Genomic DNA, 21812 nt, shown 5'->3' with positions numbered 1-21812 from the left:
TTCACACATCCCATATTTAACACTGAGATACAGCTGCCTTCCTTAATTATATTTTACACTTTTTAATAATGCAGTGAATAACCTTAAACCCACTTAAACTGAGAAAAAAACTTCAACTATTACTTACATTAATCTCCATCCTCCCTATTACACAGAGGCGAACGTATGCCCATGGAGCATCATCTCTAGGCAGTTCATTCTGAGGAGTGCAGAACAAAGCAGATGATAAGGAAAACTGAAACATAATCTAGATTGATCCTTGCTTTCTATATTTCATTTACCCAGTATTTAAGTATTTATTATTTTTTCTTTCTAAATATTTTCATCTTATAAAAACTCAATCACTAAAGCAACTCTCACTTAGGCATGTCTATACAACCGTGTGCAAAGAGATGACCTTTTTATCTATTTATTTAAGGGGCATCAGTGTTTTCAACTTTTAGTAATAATATCATCTGCCTTGCCACATGTGTTTGTCTTTGGACAATTCCTCACCCTACTCTTCCTTATATGTTTATTTATATCTGCTTGATGGTTTCTATCATTGATCCATTAATAATAACAAATCTGTAGCTATGAAGAATTACAGGAATAAGATTTTATTCCTGACATCTCTCTGTGGAGAACAATTTCAACAGAAGGAACAGACCAAATGATTATGTTCTGTGTTGGACCTCAGAGTTTCAGACATATAGTTTCATTGTCCATGACTCCTACGCCACTGGCCATCATTGGTCCACGACTGAGTCGCTTACTTCATTTCCACTTTTTACAAATTAAATAATTAATTCATTGATAATTATAAAAATAATACATGGTTCACAAAAAGCCAAAAATAAGATCCTTGAATATCCCTAACATCAGTTTACAGAATCATTATCCAAATGGACTGTTACTCTTGTCTCAATCAACCTCCATCCTGTACATTTTTTATTGATTAACACGGTGTTTCCTACCACATTCATCATGAGGCCATGGATGATTTTTTATTAATTTAGTACTCTTCCATGATACCCTGATTACCCTTAAACAAATGTCCCATTCCAAGATAGCCACTTTGACCAGGTTGGCCTTCACCTCTTTCCATACTCAAAGGAAGCATGACAACCTTGATCACAGCAGAAGCTGAAATCAGTTCAAGCATCTGTTCTGAAGAGTGACAAGCAGACAAGATGACAAAAATATCGAGATATTCTCTCCATTGATTCATATATCCCCAACTCCTTGCTCGTACCATTTCGGCATTGATGACATTATTGTGATTTTTCCCTTAATAAATCAACTGCTGAAGCCATAACTGACTCAGTAACTATTACTTTCCATTATCCACCTCCTTCTTACTCAGACGTAGACACGTGAATCTTTTATTTTCCATTCTGACTTACATTAACATTTTACCTATTATATATTTTGGCAAGGGGCAATGCTTCGCCCTCTTCATATTTATTCGTTTATATGTTATTAATCCTATTTATTTTTTATAATGGTACGTTTAAACGTTCATGTACACAAAGGCCAAGAACATGAACTCACTTATGCCTGACATCTCTCTAAAGGATCACTGCAAATGGGGCAGGGGGGGTGGGGGGGGGTGGGGGAAGGACTGGATTTCTTCTGTGCTGGACCTCAGAGTTCCAGACCCGTAGGGTTCATCATCAAAGACTCATATGTCAACACCTGCTGTCATTTATCCAGGTATGTCCCTGATTATCTTCAATCATGTGTACATAGTTTATTGATTATTTCATCAGTTCACTAATAATAATCAAACAATACCTAGGGAAGGGTCGCAAAAACTCGATATAGGTCCCTTGAATATCTCAAATATCGTCTACAGAATTCTCGCTGACAATGTACACCATTCATTAATTGACCTCAATGTTTCCTACATAGATTAATTAACATAATGCTTCATAGTAACCTCATTCTAATTATTTGCCAATGCCAGCAATCATAAATTATATTTCATAACTTTTTAATAAGGCGGGGAAAACCTTTTTGAAAAACCACAAAACCAAGAAAAGAATTTTGACTATTACTCACATTGTGATCCATGCTCTTACCACATAGAGGCAAACATAGGGCTCATGACTATGGTGGAAAGTCTAATTCAGCCGAGTGCGACCATTCTAAGGGGTACAAGACAGAGCGGATGTTAAAAAGATTGAGACCTTGGGTTCATTCATCCCTGTGTTCCAACTTTCAGTCAGTCATTTAGGTAGGTAGTGGTTTGGGACAACATATATTTCATTTTCTAGTAAGTAAACAAACCATATCGATCTTGCCCATGCCAAAGAAAATAAACACTATCACTTAACACTGGCCATCCACTTTAGCCAAAGAGGTAACACCCTCAAACCATCTCTTTCCTAATGGATACCAGTTTTTGCAATATAATTAACATATTACTATATTATAGTAATTTTTGCCTCGCCACATCTTTTCATAACTGGACAAGGCTTCATATTCTTCATTTAAATCTGTTTACACATTTGTGTATTAATCATTTCATTGATCCAATGATAAAAATAGGATTTTATCCAAGGATAAAAATAGGACATAATGACCAAAACCACGATCTTTATATATTCCTGATCTTTGCCTCTAGACAACATCAAATGGGGACAATGAACTAGATTTCATCTGTTTTGGACCTCAGAGTTCCAGACACGTATTCATCGTATACGACTCATACGCCACCAGTGGTCATCATCGATCCAATATTGTCCCTGTTTGTCACCATTTTTTTCTAGATTATTTATTGATAAATTCATAATTCAGTAATCACAATTTTAAAAATACTTATTCGCAGAAACCCACAAAGAGCCTAGAAATCCCTAGGATCTATTTAGAATCATTCTCATGTCAATATCACTTTCATTAATTATCCTCAATTTTTATTATATTCATTAATCAATATAATGCTTCATACTAATCCCATTTCTCTCAGTGGGCTATTTGGATTTCATCAGTTATACTCTGCAGTTTTCAATAATGCACTGAACACCCTGAAACAAAGACTGAAACTTTGACTATTACTCACATGGTCTCCATGTTCCTAACACATGAATGCAACCCGAGATCACGTGACCGTGGAAGAATCCTTAAATCTCGACGGGTCCCATTCTAAGGAGTGCAAAGTAGAGCAGAAAACAAAAAATTTCAGGTCCTATCTCCATTGATTCTTCTGTAACGCATTTCATTTATTCATTGGGACGCTCGTTAATTTTTCGTAATGAGGTATTTGTTTTAGCTAAAGAAAAGCTTCAGCTTGACACTGACCAAGAACAATATAAATGCCTCTTATTTGGGGCACCTGGGTGGCTCAGTCGGTTGGACGGCCGACTTCGGCTCAGGTCACGATCTCGCACTCTGTGAGTTCGAGCCCCGCGTCGGGCTCTGTGCTGACGGCTCAGAGCCTGGAGCCTGTTTCGGATTCTGTGTCTCCCTCTCTCTCTGACCCTCCCCCGTTCATGCTCTGTCTCTCCCTGTCTCAAAAATAAATAAACGTTAAAAAAAATTAAAAAAAAAAAATGCCTCTTATTTGTCAGTGCCTATATAATTCTTTTTTTTTTTTTTTTTTTTTTTAATTTTTATTTTTGGGACAGAGAGAGACAGAGCATGAACGGGGCAGGGGCAGAGAGAGAGGGAGACACAGAATCGGAAACAGGCTCCAGGCTCCGAGCCATCAGCCCAGAGCCCGACGCGGGGCTCGAACTCACGGACCGCGAGATCGTGACCTGGCTGAAGTCGGACGCTTAACCGACTGCGCCACCCAGGCGCCCCTATAATTCTTAAGTAAAAAAGGCAAAAATGCTTATTCCTTTTAGTGCTTAATGAGCAGGAATGTTTTCAATTTTATTAGCAAGACTTCCGTGTCACCACATATATTCCTAGCTGGACAGTGTTTCACCTTATTTATCTGTATTTTACATTTTTACTGGTTTGGTTGCTGGTTTATTTATAAGAATCAATTTGAACATATGAATCTAAAATAAGAAGATGCGCTTGGTGGAACGACTGGGTGGCTCAGTCGGTTAAGCGTCCGACTTCGGCTCAGGTCATGATCTCACAGTTCATGGGGTCGAGCCCCATGTTGGGCTCTGTGCTGACAGCAGGCTCCAGCCTGCTTGGGATTCTCCCTTTCTCTCTGCCCCCATCCCCTGCACTCTCTCTCTCTCTCAAAATAAATAAAATAATCTCTAAAAAAAAGCATGTGAGCTTTGCATATTTCGACATTGACCCATGGGATCGTTTACGACAGAAAATAGGCTACATCTTACTTTATGTGGACTCAGAGTTACACAGGTAACACTCACGTGTACAATTCCTACCCCACCAGTCATCACCACTGGCCTGTGTTTGGACCTTTTTCTCTTCATCTGTCTCTACACTTGTAATGATTGAATTGCTAATACCTCGATAATACATATAAATACGCAATTCATAAAATCACAGAAAAAGACCCTTGAATAAACCTAACTAACTTCTATCTGTAGAATCATATAACACATAGATTATATCTTTCGCTAATCAACCTCAGAGTTGCACGTTATCAATGAACGAACATTAATATTTCATATCACATTTGTCATTGGGCCATAGTTAATTTTTTGATGGTATTTATTACTTTTTGATAATACTGTGAGTGCTCTTAAATCACCCACACCAAGGGAAGATCTTTGACAGTTATTCACCTTGGTGTCTTTTCTAACACAAAGGTAACATAACAGTCTTAATCACCATGGATACTAAAACCAGCTCAATGAATTCGCTCTGAAGATATGATTAAATATGAGACAAGCAGACAATGTGATAAAAGATTGAGTTATTGTCTCCATAGTTTCCACCATTCATTTACATAGTCATTTGAGCATGTATTAGTTTTTGGTAATATTTATTTCTTTTTCTCCTTAATAAAATAAACTTCAAACTAATACCTGACTGAGAGACATACTGATTATTACCTATCACTGTCTAAATCACCCTTAGTCAAATACATAATATACACAGTCCTTTTTTTATCCATTCCTTACACTAATATGTATTTTCCTTAGGATATATTTTATTTTGCTTATGAAAAAAGGTTCATTGTTCCCATCTTTAGTCATTTATATATGTTTATTTATTCTTCCATTGACACTTTCATAATAATATTTTAAAGCTTCATGAACTCAAGACCAAGAACAAAATCCTTGCACATTCCTGACATCCATCTATAGGTTCCCTTCATAAAGGAGGCTGGACCAGATTCCATTTGTGTTGGACCTCAGAGTTCCAGACACATCTCCATAATATACGCCCATTGTCACTGGTGGGTCCAGGACTGGCTTTCTTTCTCCATGACCACCTACATTCGTTCATAGTTTAATTTATTAATAAAGAAATATAAATAAATCACACGAAGAAACAAGAATAATATTCTTTAGTATCTCTAACATCCATCTACACAATCATTTCCACTGAGACCTAATTCCTCTCATTGACTCAGTTTAGTGTTTCATATATGCGCTAATCAACAGTGTTTCATATTAATCTGATATTTAACACTGGTATGTCTCACCTTCTTTGATTTTATTAAATAACTTTTTCAAGTATTTATTTCAATTCCACTTAGTTAACATTCAGTGTAACTGAATGTAACATTCAGTTTCAGGTGTACAATATAGTGATTCAACACTTCCATACAAGACCCGGTGCTCATCACGGGTGCCCTCCTTAATCCCCATCCGCTATTTCACCCAACCCCCGCCCACCTCTCCTCTGCTAACCATCAGTTTGTTCTCTACACTTAAGGGTCTGTTTCTTGGTATGCCTCTGTCTCTGTCTCTCTCTCTCTCTCACCCCCTTTCCATGTTTGTTTTGTTTCTTAAATTCCACATATGATTGAGATCATATGGTAACTGTTTTTCTCGGACTGGCATTTCGCTTAGCATAACACTCTCTAGCCCCATCAATGTCAATCCAAATGGTAAGATTTCATTCATTTCGTATGATTATATTTAATGCTTTTTAATAATACAGTGAAAATCTCTTCTAAAACAATAGTCTAGCCAAGAAGAACACAGAACGTTACTCACACTGGTCTCCATGCTCCCCAAAACATAGTGCACCCGACCAGGGATGATCTTCTATCAGCTGGAACACATCCATTCTGTGGAGTACAAAAGAGCAGAAGAACAACAACAACAAAAAGATGAAGACATCCTCTCCCTTGGCCCTTAATTCCACCTTTGTTTATTCAGCCATGGGGTCAATTAGTAAGTTGTGATCATATCTATCTTACGTTCTCTTAAGTGACCAAATAACATCAATATTGCTGCTGACAAAGAGTATGAACATGGACCGCTACTCATACTCAGAAAAAGGGGAAACATCCTGTACCATTTATTTTCATTTACCATCAATGTTTGCAAAATACATTCATTGTACTTCATATCTCACCACATATTTTTATAATCAGACCATGCTTTACTCCCATCACCTTTATTTATTTGTAATATGTTTATTGCTATTTTCACTGATCTGATTATATTTGTAGAATAAGAACGAATAAAAGCCAAGACCAAAAACAAGACCCTCGTATATTCTGACATCCGTACAGGCCCATTTCAACAACGTGGAACAGATCTGTTTTTGTTGGACCTCAGAGTTCCAGACACATAGCATTCATCACACATGACTCCTATGCCATCATCAGTCATCATCATTGGTCCAGGACTGGCTTCTTTTTTCTATCTGTTGATTGGTATGTTTATTGATTAACTACCTAATATAGAAATAAACACAAGTCGCCACAATAAAAATCACAAAATCCTTGAATCGCCTTAACATCTATCGATAAGATCATTTCCACTGAGAATGAACTCTTTCATTAACTGAACTCAGTGTTTACCATATCGGTTAACATCATATTGGTTCACATCGGTGATAATGCGATATGGGTATGTTTGGGCTTCTTGATTACCTTAAACACTTTTTAATAATACAGTAATTTGAAAAAGCCAAAACATTCAATCTAAGAGAAGCACATTGACTACGACTCACATTGTCGTCCAGGCTCCCAAGACGCAGATGCAAAGCACACAGCTTCTATAAACCTGAAGACGCGTGAATGACCTTGAGTGCGTCCATTCTGAGGAGTACAGAGCAGAGAGGACGATAACACATTACGGCCTCCTCGTCATTGATCCTTTGCTTCTGCATTTCACTTCTCAGTGACCTAGGCAAGCCCTCATGAAGAGTCTCCCGTACATATTTCATTTTCTCTTAAGAAAATGAACAACGTAGGGCCGCCTGGGTGGCTCGGTCGGTTGAGCAACCAACTGCGGCCCAGGTCATGATCTCACGGTTCGTGAGTTCAAGCCCTGCATCAGGCTCCGTGCTGACATCTCAGAGCCTGGAGCCTGCTTCAGATTCTGGGTCTCCCTCCCTCTCTGCCCCTCCCCCGCTCATGGTCTGTCTCTCTCTGTCTCTGAAATAAACATTAAAAAAAAAAAAGAAAGAAAATGAACAACTTAGACGTTGCCCCTGACCCAGAAAATGAACACTGACTATTATTTATTTTGTCTAGATGACCCTTAGCCAAAGACTTAACAGTCATGTAACCATTTATTCCTTGTCGGACTTCAATCTTTTCAAATTTATGAATACTATGTCTTGCCTCACCACATATTTTTATAATTAGAGCATGCTTTGCCGTATGGATCTTTGTCTATTTGTTGCTTATTTTCATTCCTCCAATTATAATAATGGAATAAAAATGCATGAACAAACACAGAGGCCAAAAACAAGATCTTCGCATAGTCCTGACTTCTGCCTGCAGCATCCTGTCAAACAAAGAGAATGCCCGGTTGGACCTCAGAGTTTCAGACACACATTATTCACCATCATCCATGACTCATACGCCACCAGCCGTCATCATCGGTCCAGGATTGGCGGGCTTTCTCTCCGTTCACTTCTAAACTGTTTCTTAAGTCATTCATTCACATACAGTGGATATTCTTAAGCAAACCACCCAAAGCCACACAAGAACTTTGACTATTACTCACATGGGTCTGCACGCTCCTAATGCATACATGCAACCACAGAGCTCGTGGCCATGGACGATGCTCACATCACCCCAAGTGCATCCATTCTGAGGAGTACAAAGCAGAGAAGTTGATAAAGAAACGTAAGCCCTTATCTACACTTACCTTTCCTTTCCACATTTCATTTACTCAATTTTTAGGAGTATGTTAATTTTTCATTTATATATATAGATATATATATACATACATATATATGTTTTTTTTTCTACTAACAAAGGGAACAACCTTGAACTTGTAACTGATCCAGAATTTAAAAATTGCTTTTTAATTACCTGTGTCTGCGTAATTCTTAGCCAAAGAAGTAATACCCTTGATCATTTTCTTCCTTTTTTTTTTGTCAATTTTTTATCTTGAAGAGAGAGAGCATGCTCACGAGCAAGGGAGAGGAGCAGGAGAGAGAGAGAGAGAGAAAGAGAATCCAAGCAGGCTCCAGGCTCTGAGCTGTCAGCACAGAGCCTGACACGGGGCTCGAACTCACGAACTGCAAGATCATGACCTGAGCTGAAGTCGGACACTTAACCGACTGAGCCACCCAGGTGCCCCACAATCCATTTATTTCTTAATGGGCATCAACGTTTTTAATTTTTATTAATAGTATGTCCTGCCTCACCACATACGTTCATAATTGGACAGTCCTTCATTCTCTCTCTATTTATATTTCTTAAATGGTTCTAACATTGATCCACCTACCGTCCATGACTTGTATCCCTGTATCCCGTCCATGACTTGTATACCACCAGCCATCATCCCTGGTCCATGTTGGGGTTTCTTTTCTTTTTTTTTTTTCTCTTAATTTGTGTCTATATTTGTTATCCATTGCATCATTAGTTGTCTGACAATAACAAAAAATTAGATGACTTACAAAACAACCTCAAGGGCAAGATGCTTGAATGTCCCTAGCATCTGCCTATACACCCATTTCCCACATGGACTATGTTTCTTCTGTTAATCAATCTCAATGTTGCACATTATCAATCACCATGTTTTATATCCTATTCGTTATTGGACAATAGTCAACTTTTTTACTAATGTAATAATTTTTAATAATACTGTACAAGCCCTTAAACAAATGACCTGAATGAAAACGAGATCTTGGCTGGTACTGACTTTAGTCTCTTCTCTGACACAGAGGCTATGTGCTAATCTTGATCGCGCGTAAACAGAAATCAGCTCCAGCCTCCCTTCTGAAGAGGACGAAGCAAAGAAGGTGCTAGAAAGATTGAGACATCCTCTCTATTGATCAGACTTTCCACCATTCATATACAAAGTCATTTAGGTACTTATTAACTTATAATAACATTTATTTATTTTTCTCTTAATATTAATCAAACATAAAACTTATACGCGACTCAGTAACCTCTACTTATCACTGCAGATAATAAAATGCTGAGACAATATTCCCATTAATACCTACTTTTCTGATTCGTTTTCTTAGTCACTTGGGTATTTATTATTTTATAGTGGTACTTCCTTCTTTTTCTCTTGGTAAATGAACCACTTGAACTCACCACTAACTCAAAGCAAGAACATACTATTACATATCATCATCTGTATTCTCCCTACCCAAAATGTAACCCCCTTGATCTCTTTATTAATGAAGTCCAGTGGTTCCAAGCTATATTCATAGTAATTCTTGCCTCACCACGTATTTTCATAGTTGGATATGCCTCACTCTTTTCACCTTTATGCACTGACATATTTGTTCCTCTCATTTACTGAGTAAAATAAAAGCAAAATGGCGGCACCTGGGTGGCTCAGTTGGTCGAGTGCCTGACTTAGGCTCAGGTCACGATCTCAGCACTCGTGAGTTCAAGCCCCGCATCAGGCTCTGTGCTGACAGCTCAGAGCCTGGAGCCTGCTTTGGATTCTGTGACTCTGTCCCTCTCCGCCCCTCCCCTGCTCTCTCTCTCTCTCTCTCTCTCTCTCTCAAAAATAAATAAATATTTTAAAAAATTTAATTACAAAAAGAAATAAAAGCAAAATCCACAAAGCACCAAAGACTAAGAACATGATCCTTGACTATTACTGTAATCTCTATATAGGCTCACTCCCACAGGTATAAACACTTCAATCCCTTTTTGCACGGGACCTCAGTACATCATAGATGTTTTGATCATAAGGTATAATAGATCAGAATGCATTCCATTCGCATCATTGGTCCATGGTTTGCCTTTTTCGTGTAATTTGCATATTTATATATCTAGACCACTCCCATCAGAGCTAAGACACTGACTACTAGTTCCATCTCCTATGTGCTTCGTCCTCATAACAAAAATAGTTTACGACTTTATCAGTTAAGGAGTGTTTAGGGAGACACTGAAATAGAAATTTAAAGAGTTCTAAAAAGGAGTGACATGGATTTGATCTATTTCTAAAATCATCCCAAGTAGGGGAGGTGGGTGGGGGATGGGAGAAAGAGGTGATGGGGATTAAGGAGGGCTCGCGTTGTGATGAGCCCAGGATGACGTATGGAGGTACTGAATCACTATGCTGTACCCCTGAAGCTAATCCTACACTGTACGTTAACTAGCTGGAATTTAAATAAAAACTTAAAAAATAAAATAAAATCATCCCAAGTAATACTACATCAAAGTAATCATAAACTTTAGGGGCACCCGGGTGGCTTAGTTGGTTAACCATCTGATTCTTGATTTCAGATCAGGTTATGATCTCATGGTTCACGAGATCGAGTCCTGCTTTGGGCATGGAGCCTGCTTGGGATTCTCTCTTCCTCTCTCTCTGCCCCTCCCCCACTCATTCTTCCTCTCTCTCTCTCAAAATAAATAAGTAAACATTTTTTAAAAATTAATCATAAACGTTGGTTCCTCAGCATTGGAGTCTACACAGAATGTGTAATCAGTTCAGGTGCATCCGTTTGCAGAGCATAAAGATGATGTTAAAAGAATGAGCTATTTTCTCCATTGAATCATGCTTTCTCCTTTCATTTGCTTGAAGTTTCAGATATTTATTAATTAATGTATCTATTACCTTGCTCCTTGTTTTTCATTATTATTATTATTATTATTATTATTATTACTTAGTTTCAAGTGTGGAGTTGAGTGATTCAACACCTCCCTACAACACTGGGTGCTCATCGCAGGAGCACTCCTTAATCCCCATCACCTATTTTACCCCCCCCCCCACCACCTCCTCCCTGGTAACCACCAGTGTGTTCTCTGTAGTTAAGAGTCTGTTTCTTAGTTTTCCTCTCTTTTTTGTCTTAATAAAATAAACAACCTGGTACTTACCACTGATCCAAAGCAAGGGCATTAACTATTACATACATCTGACTTAAAGCAGTGATTCTCAAACCGTTGTTTCTAAATGACGCATTATCACTGTGCGAACATATTTGCAATGCAGATCCTTGGATCCCCACCACCCCCCCACCCCCGACCTTGAATCCTCCCAAAGCAGAAATGCTGAGGGTGGGACTGGAAATCTATAGTTTAACCACTCTTGCAGGTGATTTTGGTGCTCACTCAAGTGAGTTGTAGTACGCCAACCCAGAGGGGTTAACCTTTAACCTACTGATTTCTTAATATACTGCAATGTTTCCCAATTGTATAAACAAAAATGTCAACCTTGCAACATTCTTCCCAATTAATCCAGCATTAATTACTCTCTTCGTCTATTTACCTATCTACCTACCTATCTGTCATCTACTGGTTTTGTTCATTTATTCCCTTAGAATAATGCAATAAATTCCCAGGATTCCATCATCAGATTCTTCCAAATTACTGTCTAGCTATAGATTTATTCTCACGGATGTAATATACCAAATCTCCTTTTGAAATGAACTTCAATAGTACAGAAGTGACTTAACCACAAGACACATTCAGAATGCATTCCATTCACATCATTGGCCCTTGCTTGGCTCTTTTTTTTTTTTCAAGTTTTTATACCAATTCCAATTAGTTAACATATAGTGTAGTATTAGTTTCAGGAGTAGAGTTTAGTGATTCATCACTTACATAGAACACCCAATGCTCATCCCAACAGGTGCCCTCCTTAATACCCATCACCCATTTAGCCTATCTCCCCACCCACCTCCCCTCCAGCAGCCCTCAGTTTGTTCTCTAGAGTTAAGAGTATGTTTTATAGTTTGCCTCTTTGTTCTTGTCCCCCATGCATCATGTCCCCCATAATGCTGCTTTAAACATCAGGTACATGTGCCTCTTTGAATCAGTATTCTTGCATCCTTTGGGTAAATACCTAGTAGTACAACCGCTGGATCATAGGATAGTTCTATAACTAGAACTATAGATCGTAGGATGGTTAATTTTTTGGAGAACTTTCCTACTTTTTCATTTAACTTGTACATTCTTTAAAGATATAAGCACAACCATGAACCCACTATCCACTGCACATACAAAAACTACACCTTACATCTTTCTATGAGTTGCTTCATTGAATTAACAACTTAGATCTCTACCACAGAAGAATGTTTATACACTGTGGTACAAACCCAAGAAGGAATTATAAATATTTATGAAAGTGAATGTAAAATCTTCAAACCTTAAAAAAAACTGTATCGATAGATTTAATATTCATTCATTCATTCTTTAATTCATAAACACATTGACAAAACTATTCACTTTAAACCATAATGAAAACTGTTTAATGAAACCCAGACTAAAAATGCTGTTGTGTGTTACCTGTGCAGTTCCCCTGACTCAACCTGGAGAGAGCTGAGATTTGTTTCTTACGAGGGACAAAACGTGAATAGAACTGATGGACCATGCATCACGGCATGCTTATCACTGGCCATGTGCTTTGTTCCCTTTTATATTATTAAGTTATTAACTTATTTATTAATCTATAATGATAAAATGTGTACTGTTGTATACAAACTCGGGATAACACTAATTAATAATAACTGTTTCCAGCTGCTCACTCTCATAAATGACAAAGGACTACATACTTTTTTTCCAATTTTACTGAGAAATTATTGATAAATATAGTTGTATCTATTTGAAGTGTACCATGTGGCTTTTGATTTACATATACACTGTGGAATGATTACCAATGGAACACAGTGAAGCCAGTTGGATTGATCATAACTTGTTATATGACTCAATTTTGTCACTGGTTCATGCTTGAGCCTCCTTAATATAGTTAGTTGATTATATTATATAAACTTTCCCCCTATTTCTCAATTAAAAAAATGAAAACAAAAACACCTGCAAGCCAAAGACAGCACAGAACGTGAACATCAACAATTACACACCTCTGTCCACACATCCCTTCTGATGAGGTGTAAACGCCTTCATAAATTTTTAATGGACTTCTGTTCCTTAGAAATGGATTGGTAATGATGTTAGTTTCATTACATATGCTATAGCTATTCCACATTTGGCCCTATTTTCCCTTCCTTCATTCATACATTTTTAGTTATTATTGCATTGATTAATTTTTAATAAGCAGTCAATATTTGTGAAACTCAAAAGCCCGAGAATAATATTCTTGAATATCTCTAACTACTGCTTACAGGACCATTTATCACAGAAGCAATGGACTAGATTTATTTTTGCACTGGATTTGCATTGAATCACAAAGTTGTAGATCAGCCTTCTTCAACCTTGCCTCATATGCTACTGGCCCTCAGTATTGGTCCAGATATCACTCTTTTCCTTCACTGAATTATAATTTTGTTAGAGATTAATTCACTAATTCACTAATAAAAAATACCCATGAGATTTTTAAAAATAGCTTTAATACCCCTAACTTTGGTACATAAAATCATTTTCTACAGGGAAAATAGTCTAGATCTGCTTTGCTAACTGACCTCAGTATTGAGTATGGATTAGCCAACATGCTCATTTCAAACTCTTTATCATTAGTGCACGGTTGGCATGAACTAATCTGTAACATCTGTCTATAGAATTATTTCCCCGAGCAATTCATTTCTTTCATTAACTGACCTCAATGTGTCGTATATGGATTAATAAACACAACGCTTCACGTTAATGGCATTTGGGGGCAATGGTTGGCATTCGCTGATTATATTTCACATTTTTAATACCACAGCGAATACCCTTAAACAAGCCTCCCAAACTGAGAGAACACTGACTCTTACTTCTCTTGATTTCCACTCTCTAACACATAGATGCAGCCATAGAACTTGTGATCATGGAAGATGCTTAAGTCAACTTGAGTGCATCCACTCTGCAGAGAACAGAGCGGATGATAACAAAAAGCTAGACACCTAATTTCCACTGGTCTTTGCATCCCATCTTTCATTTAGTGGGTCATTTCGGGAATCTGCAGTTGGGAGGAATGTTTATTTAATTTCTCCTAATAAAAGAACAATAATGACCTTGCCGCTGACATGGATTATGAACATTGCCAATTACTATTTAACACTACAGCTATACTATCCTTAGCCCGAGAGGCAACACCTCTGTATCATTTACTATTGGTGGATGGGAGTGTGTTTTCAATATATATTAATAGCATTTCTTGTCTCACTACATATTTTTGTAATTGGACAATGCTTCATGACCTTAATCTTTGCTTGTTTATACATTATTGATTATCTCCTTAAAAATAGAGAATGCATGAACATAAACCCAAAACATGATCCCTTTAAATTCATGGTATCTGTCTAATGGTATCGCTTCACAAAGGGCACTGGACTAGATTGCCTTTCATTGGGACCTCAGAGTTCCAGACATGTATTCATCGTATAGGACTCATACGCCACCAGTGGTCATCATCGATCCATTATTGTCCCTCTTTTCCTTCATTCAGTTGTACGTTATTTATCGACTAATTCATTAATTCACGAATAATAATTTTAAGACCCTCTTATTCACAAAAACACAAAAAGAGGCTTCATATCTCTAATCCGTCTGTAAGATCATTTTCACTCTCATATAGGAGACAAAAAGGATCGATGTATGGCTCTCATTAATTAGCGTTTTTCGTGTATGCATTAATCAATACAATCAACCCCTTTTAATCGATAGAATCAATTCCATAGTTGCCCCTGCTTGATTACAATTTGTACTTTTCTTTTTTTTTTTTTTTTTTTTTTTTTTAATTTTTTTTCAACGTTTTTTATTTATTTTTGGGACAGAGAGAGACAGAGCATGAACGGGGAGGGGCAAAGAGAGAGGGAGGCACAGAATCGGAAACAGGCTCCAGGCTCCGAGCCATCAGCCCAGAGCCTGACGCGGGGCTCGAACTCACGGAGTGCGAGATCGTGACCTGGCTGAAGTCGGACGCTTAACCGACTACGCCACCCAGGCGCCCCCAATTTGTACTTTTTAACGACATATAGTTAACATCTTAAAAAAAAAAAAAGGGACACTAGAAAGACAAACACTTCAACCACTACTCACATTGGTCTCTATGCTCCAAACACACGTATGCAATCAGAAAGCACGTAACCATGGAAGCGCCTGAATCAGCGTGAGTGCGTCCATTCTGAAGAGTACAGAGCAGAGCAGACGATGAAGGACACTGGGACCTTATCCCATTGCCTCTTGCGAACCACATTTCATTTACTTAGTCATTCAGGTACCTGTAAAATGTTCGTGATGTAGACTTTTGTTCTCTTAACAGAGGAAACAAACTCGAGACTAACCCAGGAAATACAACTGACTCTTACTTATCAGAGTTTATATGATCCTTAGGCAAAGATTCATTCATTTCTTGGGAGGCATCAGTGTCTTTTTTCATTGTTATTGGTAATATTTCTTGCGTCACCCATGTTGGGCAATGTGTAATATTCTTCTTCTTTCTCTATTTTTTATTTGTTTAATGGTCCCATCATTGATCCACCAGTAATAATAAAATCCAAATCTATGAACCCAAATAAAAACATGATTTTTGTATATTTCTGATACCTGTCTATAGTATCATTTCCAAGAGAGGAACTCAGCTAACTATGTTTTGTGTTGGACCTTGGAGCTCCAGACATTCATCGTTCCTAATTAACATGCTACCAGTTGTGATCACTGGTCTATATTGGAATGTCTTTTTCTTCATTCATTTCTAAATTTATATTGAATAGGCTATTAATTCATTGATAATAATATAATGAATATATGATTTCCAAACCCAACAAGAAGATATTTGAATATTCTGATCATAGTCCATAGAATCATTTCCCACATGGACTAACTATATCTCTTTGAGTAATCAACTTTAAGGTTGATTGGTTAACATATTCCATTATTGAAGAATTAATATAATATTTCATATATATTTACATGTGGACATCATTAAATTTTTATTATATTTATTCCATTTTAATACTACCATAAATACCTTTAAACAAATGACCCAAACGAAGACTAGAACTTTGACCATTGGTCACCTTGGTCTCTTGACAATCTTTACCATGACAGAAGCTGAAATCTCCTTGGGGCATCTGTTCTGAAGAGTAGCCAGCAGAGAAAATGATAAAAAGACTGAGACATTCTCTCCACTGATTCATTATTTCTAGCCGTCATATACATGGTCATTTGGGTATTTATTTATTAATGGTAACATTTAGATTATTTTCATCTTAACAAATTACACATCAGAGTTCTGACTCAGAGAAGTAATGATTACTTATCATAGTCTATATCAGCCTTAGTCAAAGATGCAGTACACTTAATCCATTTAATATCAATTTCAATTCATATTAGTATTATTTCCCATACTATGCATTTTAAGAATAAACACTACTTGAGTCTCTTCCTCCTTATTTTAACTTATACATTTATTTATTCCTTCATAATAAGATTTTGTGAAATTCACGAACCCAAAGACCAAGAACAAGATCTCTGTATAATCTTGACAAGTGTCTATTGAACCACGTCAAACAGAAGGAATGGACATCAGATATGACTCATTCGCCACCAGTGGTCATCAGTGGTCCAGCCTTGACTTTCCCTTTCCTTCCTTCTGTCTTTATTTGTTTATTCCTCGATTCATCAATTCACTGATAACAATAAAATAAATATCTATCTATCACAAATACTCAAGGACAAGAGCCTTAATGTCCCTAATGTCTATCTATAGGATCATTCGCCTCACTGAATATGCCTCCTTCATTAAATATCTTCAACAGAACATTTCATATCAAGTCCATATTTATCCTCAAAGCACTGGCTAGGCCTCTTTGAATATACTTAATACCATTTCACAATGTTACAATGAACACTCTAAACGAACAACCCAAACCAAGAGATAGATTTGACTAGTCCTCACCTTGGTCTACATGCACCAACATAAGGACCACCAGTGGAGCCCCTGTTGACAGCCAAGTGCTTAATCAGTTCACGTGTGTGCACCTGAGGAATAAAAAGCAGAGCACATAACAAGATTGAGAGACGCTCTGTGGATGTGACTATTTTAACTTCACTTAGTCTGTCACTTAGGAATATAGTACGTTAGGGTCATATTTATTATTTTCTCTAAACAAACGAGGCAGTATCAAACCTGACACAGACTAAGAATGAGAATGTTGACTGTGATTTACTGTCTCTATCATTCTTAGCCAAAGAGGTAAGACACTGGAAACACATTTCTTAATAAACTTTAATATTCTCAATAAACGTTAATAATTTTTACAAAGATTAGACATGCTTCGCCCTCTTAATCTCATTTACACTTGCAGATTGATTCTACTTTTAGCCATTTATTACAGTAGAATCAAAAGTCATGAAAATAAACCAATAAAAGGGCCCTGCTCCCCCCCCCCAACATCGGTACATAAGACCGCTTCACACAGAAGAGACTTTATTTGGTTTTTTAATTGGGCCTCAGAGTTTCAGACACATCATATTCATCATCCATGACTCATACGCCACCAACTATCATCACTGGTCCAGATCTAGGCTTCTTTTTCTTCATTCTCAGGTATGTAACTTCACTAATTCCTTAATCTATTAATGATAATTTTTAAAACCCTGGGATTCACAAAAATTCAATAATAAAAGCAGTGAATAGTCTACGTCTGCCTATAGGATCATCATCATCAACACTTCACATATGCATTAGCAAATGTTAGCGCCCATATTTATCAGTTCCCGTGTTTAGTGTTTTAAATTATATTTCACACTTTTAACAATACAGTGAATACCTTTTTTAAAGAAAAAAAACTGCTTGGGGCGCCCGGGTGGCTCAGTCCATTGAGCAACTAACTTCGGCTCAGGTCCTGATCTCACAGTTCATGGGTTCGAGCCCCATGTTGGGCTCTGTGCTGACGGCTCGGAGCCTGGAGCCTGCTTCGGATTCTGTCTCCCTCTCTCTCTGCCCCTCCCCCGCTCGTGCTCTGTCTCTCTCTCAAAAATAGTAAACATTTAAAAAAAATGTTTTAATAAATAAATAGAAATTAAAAACTGCTTAAACAAATACAAGAACTGTAACCTTTACTCACATTCATCCCCATGGCCCAAACACACAGGAAATCACAGACCTTTTGACCGTAGAAAATCTGAATCAGCTGGAATGTGTTGATTCTGAGGAGTGTAACCCAGAGCGGACAATTAAAAACTGAAACTTCTCTACTAGTCTTATTTTCCTCATTTCATCTTTCCAGCTGCCTGGGTATTATTTTTTAACGACATGTATACATATGAAATTATAAGCAAATACATCACAAAATTAACACCCGCAACCTGAGAATGACCCAGGCTTACAAACTTGAACATTGCTTCTCAGTATCAGCATCTACATGCTAACATCTAAGAGCTAACACCTTTGGTCCGTTTATTTCTCGGCCTGCATCAGGTTCCTTGGTTTGTATTAACAGAATTCCTTGCCTCACCAAATATATTCACAGGGGGTAAGTCTTTGTCCTCTATTTATTTACAGATTTTTTTTATTGGTTCTGTCACTGATCCATTTAGGTTAATAATGTAGAAACCCATGAATCCAAAATGACAAGAACCATTTCTTTGCATATTCCTAACATCGAACCGTAGGATCATCTGAAAAAAGAGGAAATAGGCTAGATTTCCCTTTGTGTTGGACCTCAGACTTCCAGACACGTAGCATTCATCGTGTAGGACTCCTACGCCACCAGCTGTCATCATCGGTCCGGGACTGGTCCACTTTGCCCTTTTCACCTCCATTTGTTCCTATGTTACTTCACCAATCTATTCATAGTAACTAAGTAAGTATCTATGAATCTCAAAGAGCGAGGACAAAAGCCTTCAGTATTTCTATCATTTTTCTTGAGAATCAGTGCCTAATTAAATACACTTCTTCTTCATTAACCACCCTCATTGCCGTAATGGTGGGTTGATCAACATAATGTCTCATACAGCTTCGACTTTGTCACTGGGCCATAGTTGGCCTTTTCTCTTACATTAAAGACTTTGTAAACAATTCCAGTGACACCCTGAACAAACCCTCCAAACCAAGACAAGAAATTTGATGATTACGCACGTTGGACTTCATGCTCCCACACAAGAGGCTACCCTGGAGTGCGTAAACATGATGGACGCTTAAATCGGCGCAGGTGTTTTCTTTCTGAGAAGCACAAAGCAAAGTAGATATAAACAAGACTGAAACATGATGTCCACCGTTCTGCACATTCCACTTTACATCGAGTCAATCGTTTGGAAATACACTAATTTAGAATAATGTTTATTATTTTTTTATTAAAAAAGTGAGTAACCTCCTACTTGCTATAGACCCAGAATGAGAACTTCTCTATCACTGTTCACTAAAGAGGTGAGCCACGTGAACCATTCATTCTCCTTAATGGGATTCAGTATATTCAATACATTTGAATAGTTTCTATTGCCTCACCACGTATACTGAGTGCATATGTTCCACGCTCCTCATTTTGGCTTATTAATATTTGTACCTTGATTCTTGAATTGATCCATTGATAGTAAAACAATCAAAATTCAAGAAAACAGTCTAAGAAAACAGTCCCTTTATATTCCTAACATCAGTCCATAGAAGAATGTCAAGCGGAGGTAAGAGACTGTATTTCCTTTCCTGTTGGACCTCAGAGTTCCAGACACGTAGTATTCATCGTCCATGACTCCTACGCCACCAGCCGTCATCACTGGTCCATATCTCAGTCTCTTCCTCTTCATTTTCTGGATGTTATTTCATTAATGGCTGAATTCACTAATATTAATTTTTAAAACCCTAAGATTCACCACAAAAATGAATAAGGGACCTTGAATATTCCATATCTGCCCATAGATTCATCTATCATATTGATATCTCTCTCTCATTCATTAGTCTTAGTCTATCATAAATGGGTTCATAAACATAATACTTGGTAATACTTCCATATTCATCATCGGCCATGGCTAGCCTTTTGAATTCTATTCATTCTATCAACAATACAGTAAATACCCCCATTTTTAAAGCCTGTCACATGAAAACATGAACTTGACTACTCACATTGGGCTATGCACACCTGGAACACAGGTGCAACCACAGGGACTGTGACCATGGAAGAATTCTTCGACCAGCTTGCGTATGTCCATCCTGGGGAATACAAAACAGAGTATGTGAAATATGAGACCTGATCTGAAACGATTCTTCTTTTCCGCATTTCATTCATCCTATCATTTAGATATTTATTAATTTTCTTTCTGTTAACCAAAGGAACAACCTCAGATTCGAGACTGACCTAAAAACTCAAACTCTTACGTACGAGTTTTTATGACACTTGGTCAAAGAGGTGACACTGTTGATACGTTTATTCCTTAAGGGGCATCAGTGTTTTCAATCTGTAGTAACAATTCTTGCCTTACCACATACATTTACAGCTGGACAATGCTTCACTCTCTTTTTCTTTATCTATTTGTTTATATTTCACTAGTGGTTCTATTATTGATCCACTTATAATAATAAATCTAAATTGATAAAGACCAGAGAAAGAACATGATCTTTGTATATTTCTAGTACGTGTCTACAGAAGCACGTCCAAAAGGGGGATCTGACTAATTATGTCTTGTGTTGGACCTTAGTACTCCAGGCACATATTATTTACCATCCATATGCACGTGCCACCAGTTGCCATCAGTGGCTCTGGTTTGGATGTCTTTTTCTTCATTCACGTCTGCATTGCTATCAAATAAATCATTAAGCCGTTAATAATAATAAAATAAACACGTGATTCCCAAAATCCAAGAAGATCCTTCCCAATGTCTAAAATCTCTCCATAGCACCGGGGCGCCTGGGTGGCTCCGTCGGTTAAGCATCTGACTTTGGCTCAAGTCACGATCTCACAGTTTGTGAGTTTGAGCCCCGCATCGGGCTCTGTGCTGACAGCTCAGAGCCTGGAGCCGGCTTCGGATTCTGTGTCTTCCTCTCTCTGCCCTCCCTCCCTTGCACACGTGCTCGCTCTCTCTCTCTCTTTCTCAAAAATAAATAACACATTAAAAATTTTTAAAAATAAAATAAAATCTCTCTGTAGAGTCATTTCCCACATAGACTGATTCTATTTCATTAATTTCATTAACGGGCCTCTCTGTTGCACTTCACTGATGAATCAATATCATGTTTTGTATCATATTTCTCACTGGGACATAGTTAACTTCTTCAAATTATGTTCCATACTTTTTAATAATTCAATGTATACCTTTTAACTAATGGCCCAATCTAAGATGACTTCTTTGACCGGTACGCACCTTGGTCTCTCTCCAACACTGAAGCAACATGTCAATCTTGATCAGAGCAGAAGCTAAAATCAGCCTGGGGTTCCATTCTGAATAGTACCAAGTAGAAAAGGTGATAACAAGATTAAGA

The 21812-nt window shown here is 37.6% G+C and overlaps 1 long non-coding RNA gene, 9 other non-coding genes and 2 pseudogenes across 10 annotated transcripts; all 12 read right to left on the bottom strand.

Moving 5' to 3' along the window:
- Positions 1–127: 127 nt before the first annotated feature.
- Positions 128–21090, bottom strand: LOC122221445. The gene is made up of 13 exons (XR_006203227.1): positions 21055–21090; positions 20460–20546; positions 19482–19565; positions 18469–18550; positions 17298–17380; positions 15437–15521; positions 8781–8922; positions 8052–8137; positions 7048–7135; positions 6081–6154; positions 3044–3126; positions 2044–2129; positions 128–199 (listed from the first exon to the last, which is right to left on the bottom strand). It is a non-coding gene; the product is annotated as an uncharacterized LOC122221445 (long non-coding RNA).
- Positions 669–739, bottom strand: LOC122223424 (annotated as a pseudogene).
- LOC122223429 lies at positions 1620–1694 on the bottom strand. The gene has a single exon (XR_006204303.1). It is a non-coding gene; the product is annotated as a small nucleolar RNA SNORD113/SNORD114 family (small nucleolar RNA).
- Positions 2649–2720, bottom strand: LOC122223396. Its single transcript, XR_006204273.1, has one exon. It is a non-coding gene; the product is annotated as a small nucleolar RNA SNORD113/SNORD114 family (small nucleolar RNA).
- Positions 6640–6717, bottom strand: LOC122223415. The gene has a single exon (XR_006204291.1). It is a non-coding gene; the product is annotated as a small nucleolar RNA SNORD113/SNORD114 family (small nucleolar RNA).
- LOC122223407 lies at positions 7854–7931 on the bottom strand. The gene has a single exon (XR_006204284.1). It is a non-coding gene; the product is annotated as a small nucleolar RNA SNORD113/SNORD114 family (small nucleolar RNA).
- LOC122223403 lies at positions 14745–14816 on the bottom strand. Its single transcript, XR_006204280.1, has one exon. It is a non-coding gene; the product is annotated as a small nucleolar RNA SNORD113/SNORD114 family (small nucleolar RNA).
- On the bottom strand, positions 15995–16062 carry LOC122223444 (annotated as a pseudogene).
- Positions 16895–16966, bottom strand: LOC122223443. The gene has a single exon (XR_006204316.1). It is a non-coding gene; the product is annotated as a small nucleolar RNA SNORD113/SNORD114 family (small nucleolar RNA).
- On the bottom strand, positions 17845–17919 carry LOC122223408. Its single transcript, XR_006204285.1, has one exon. It is a non-coding gene; the product is annotated as a small nucleolar RNA SNORD113/SNORD114 family (small nucleolar RNA).
- LOC122223406 lies at positions 19059–19133 on the bottom strand. The gene has a single exon (XR_006204283.1). It is a non-coding gene; the product is annotated as a small nucleolar RNA SNORD113/SNORD114 family (small nucleolar RNA).
- On the bottom strand, positions 20046–20120 carry LOC122223400. Its single transcript, XR_006204277.1, has one exon. It is a non-coding gene; the product is annotated as a small nucleolar RNA SNORD113/SNORD114 family (small nucleolar RNA).
- Positions 21091–21812: the final 722 nt, after the last annotated feature.

Source organism: Panthera leo, chromosome B3 (genome assembly GCF_018350215.1).
Source record: "Panthera leo isolate Ple1 chromosome B3, P.leo_Ple1_pat1.1, whole genome shotgun sequence".
Classification (NCBI taxonomy): domain Eukaryota; kingdom Metazoa; phylum Chordata; class Mammalia; order Carnivora; family Felidae; genus Panthera; species Panthera leo.
This window is presented reverse-complemented; position numbering and strand designations above follow the sequence as displayed.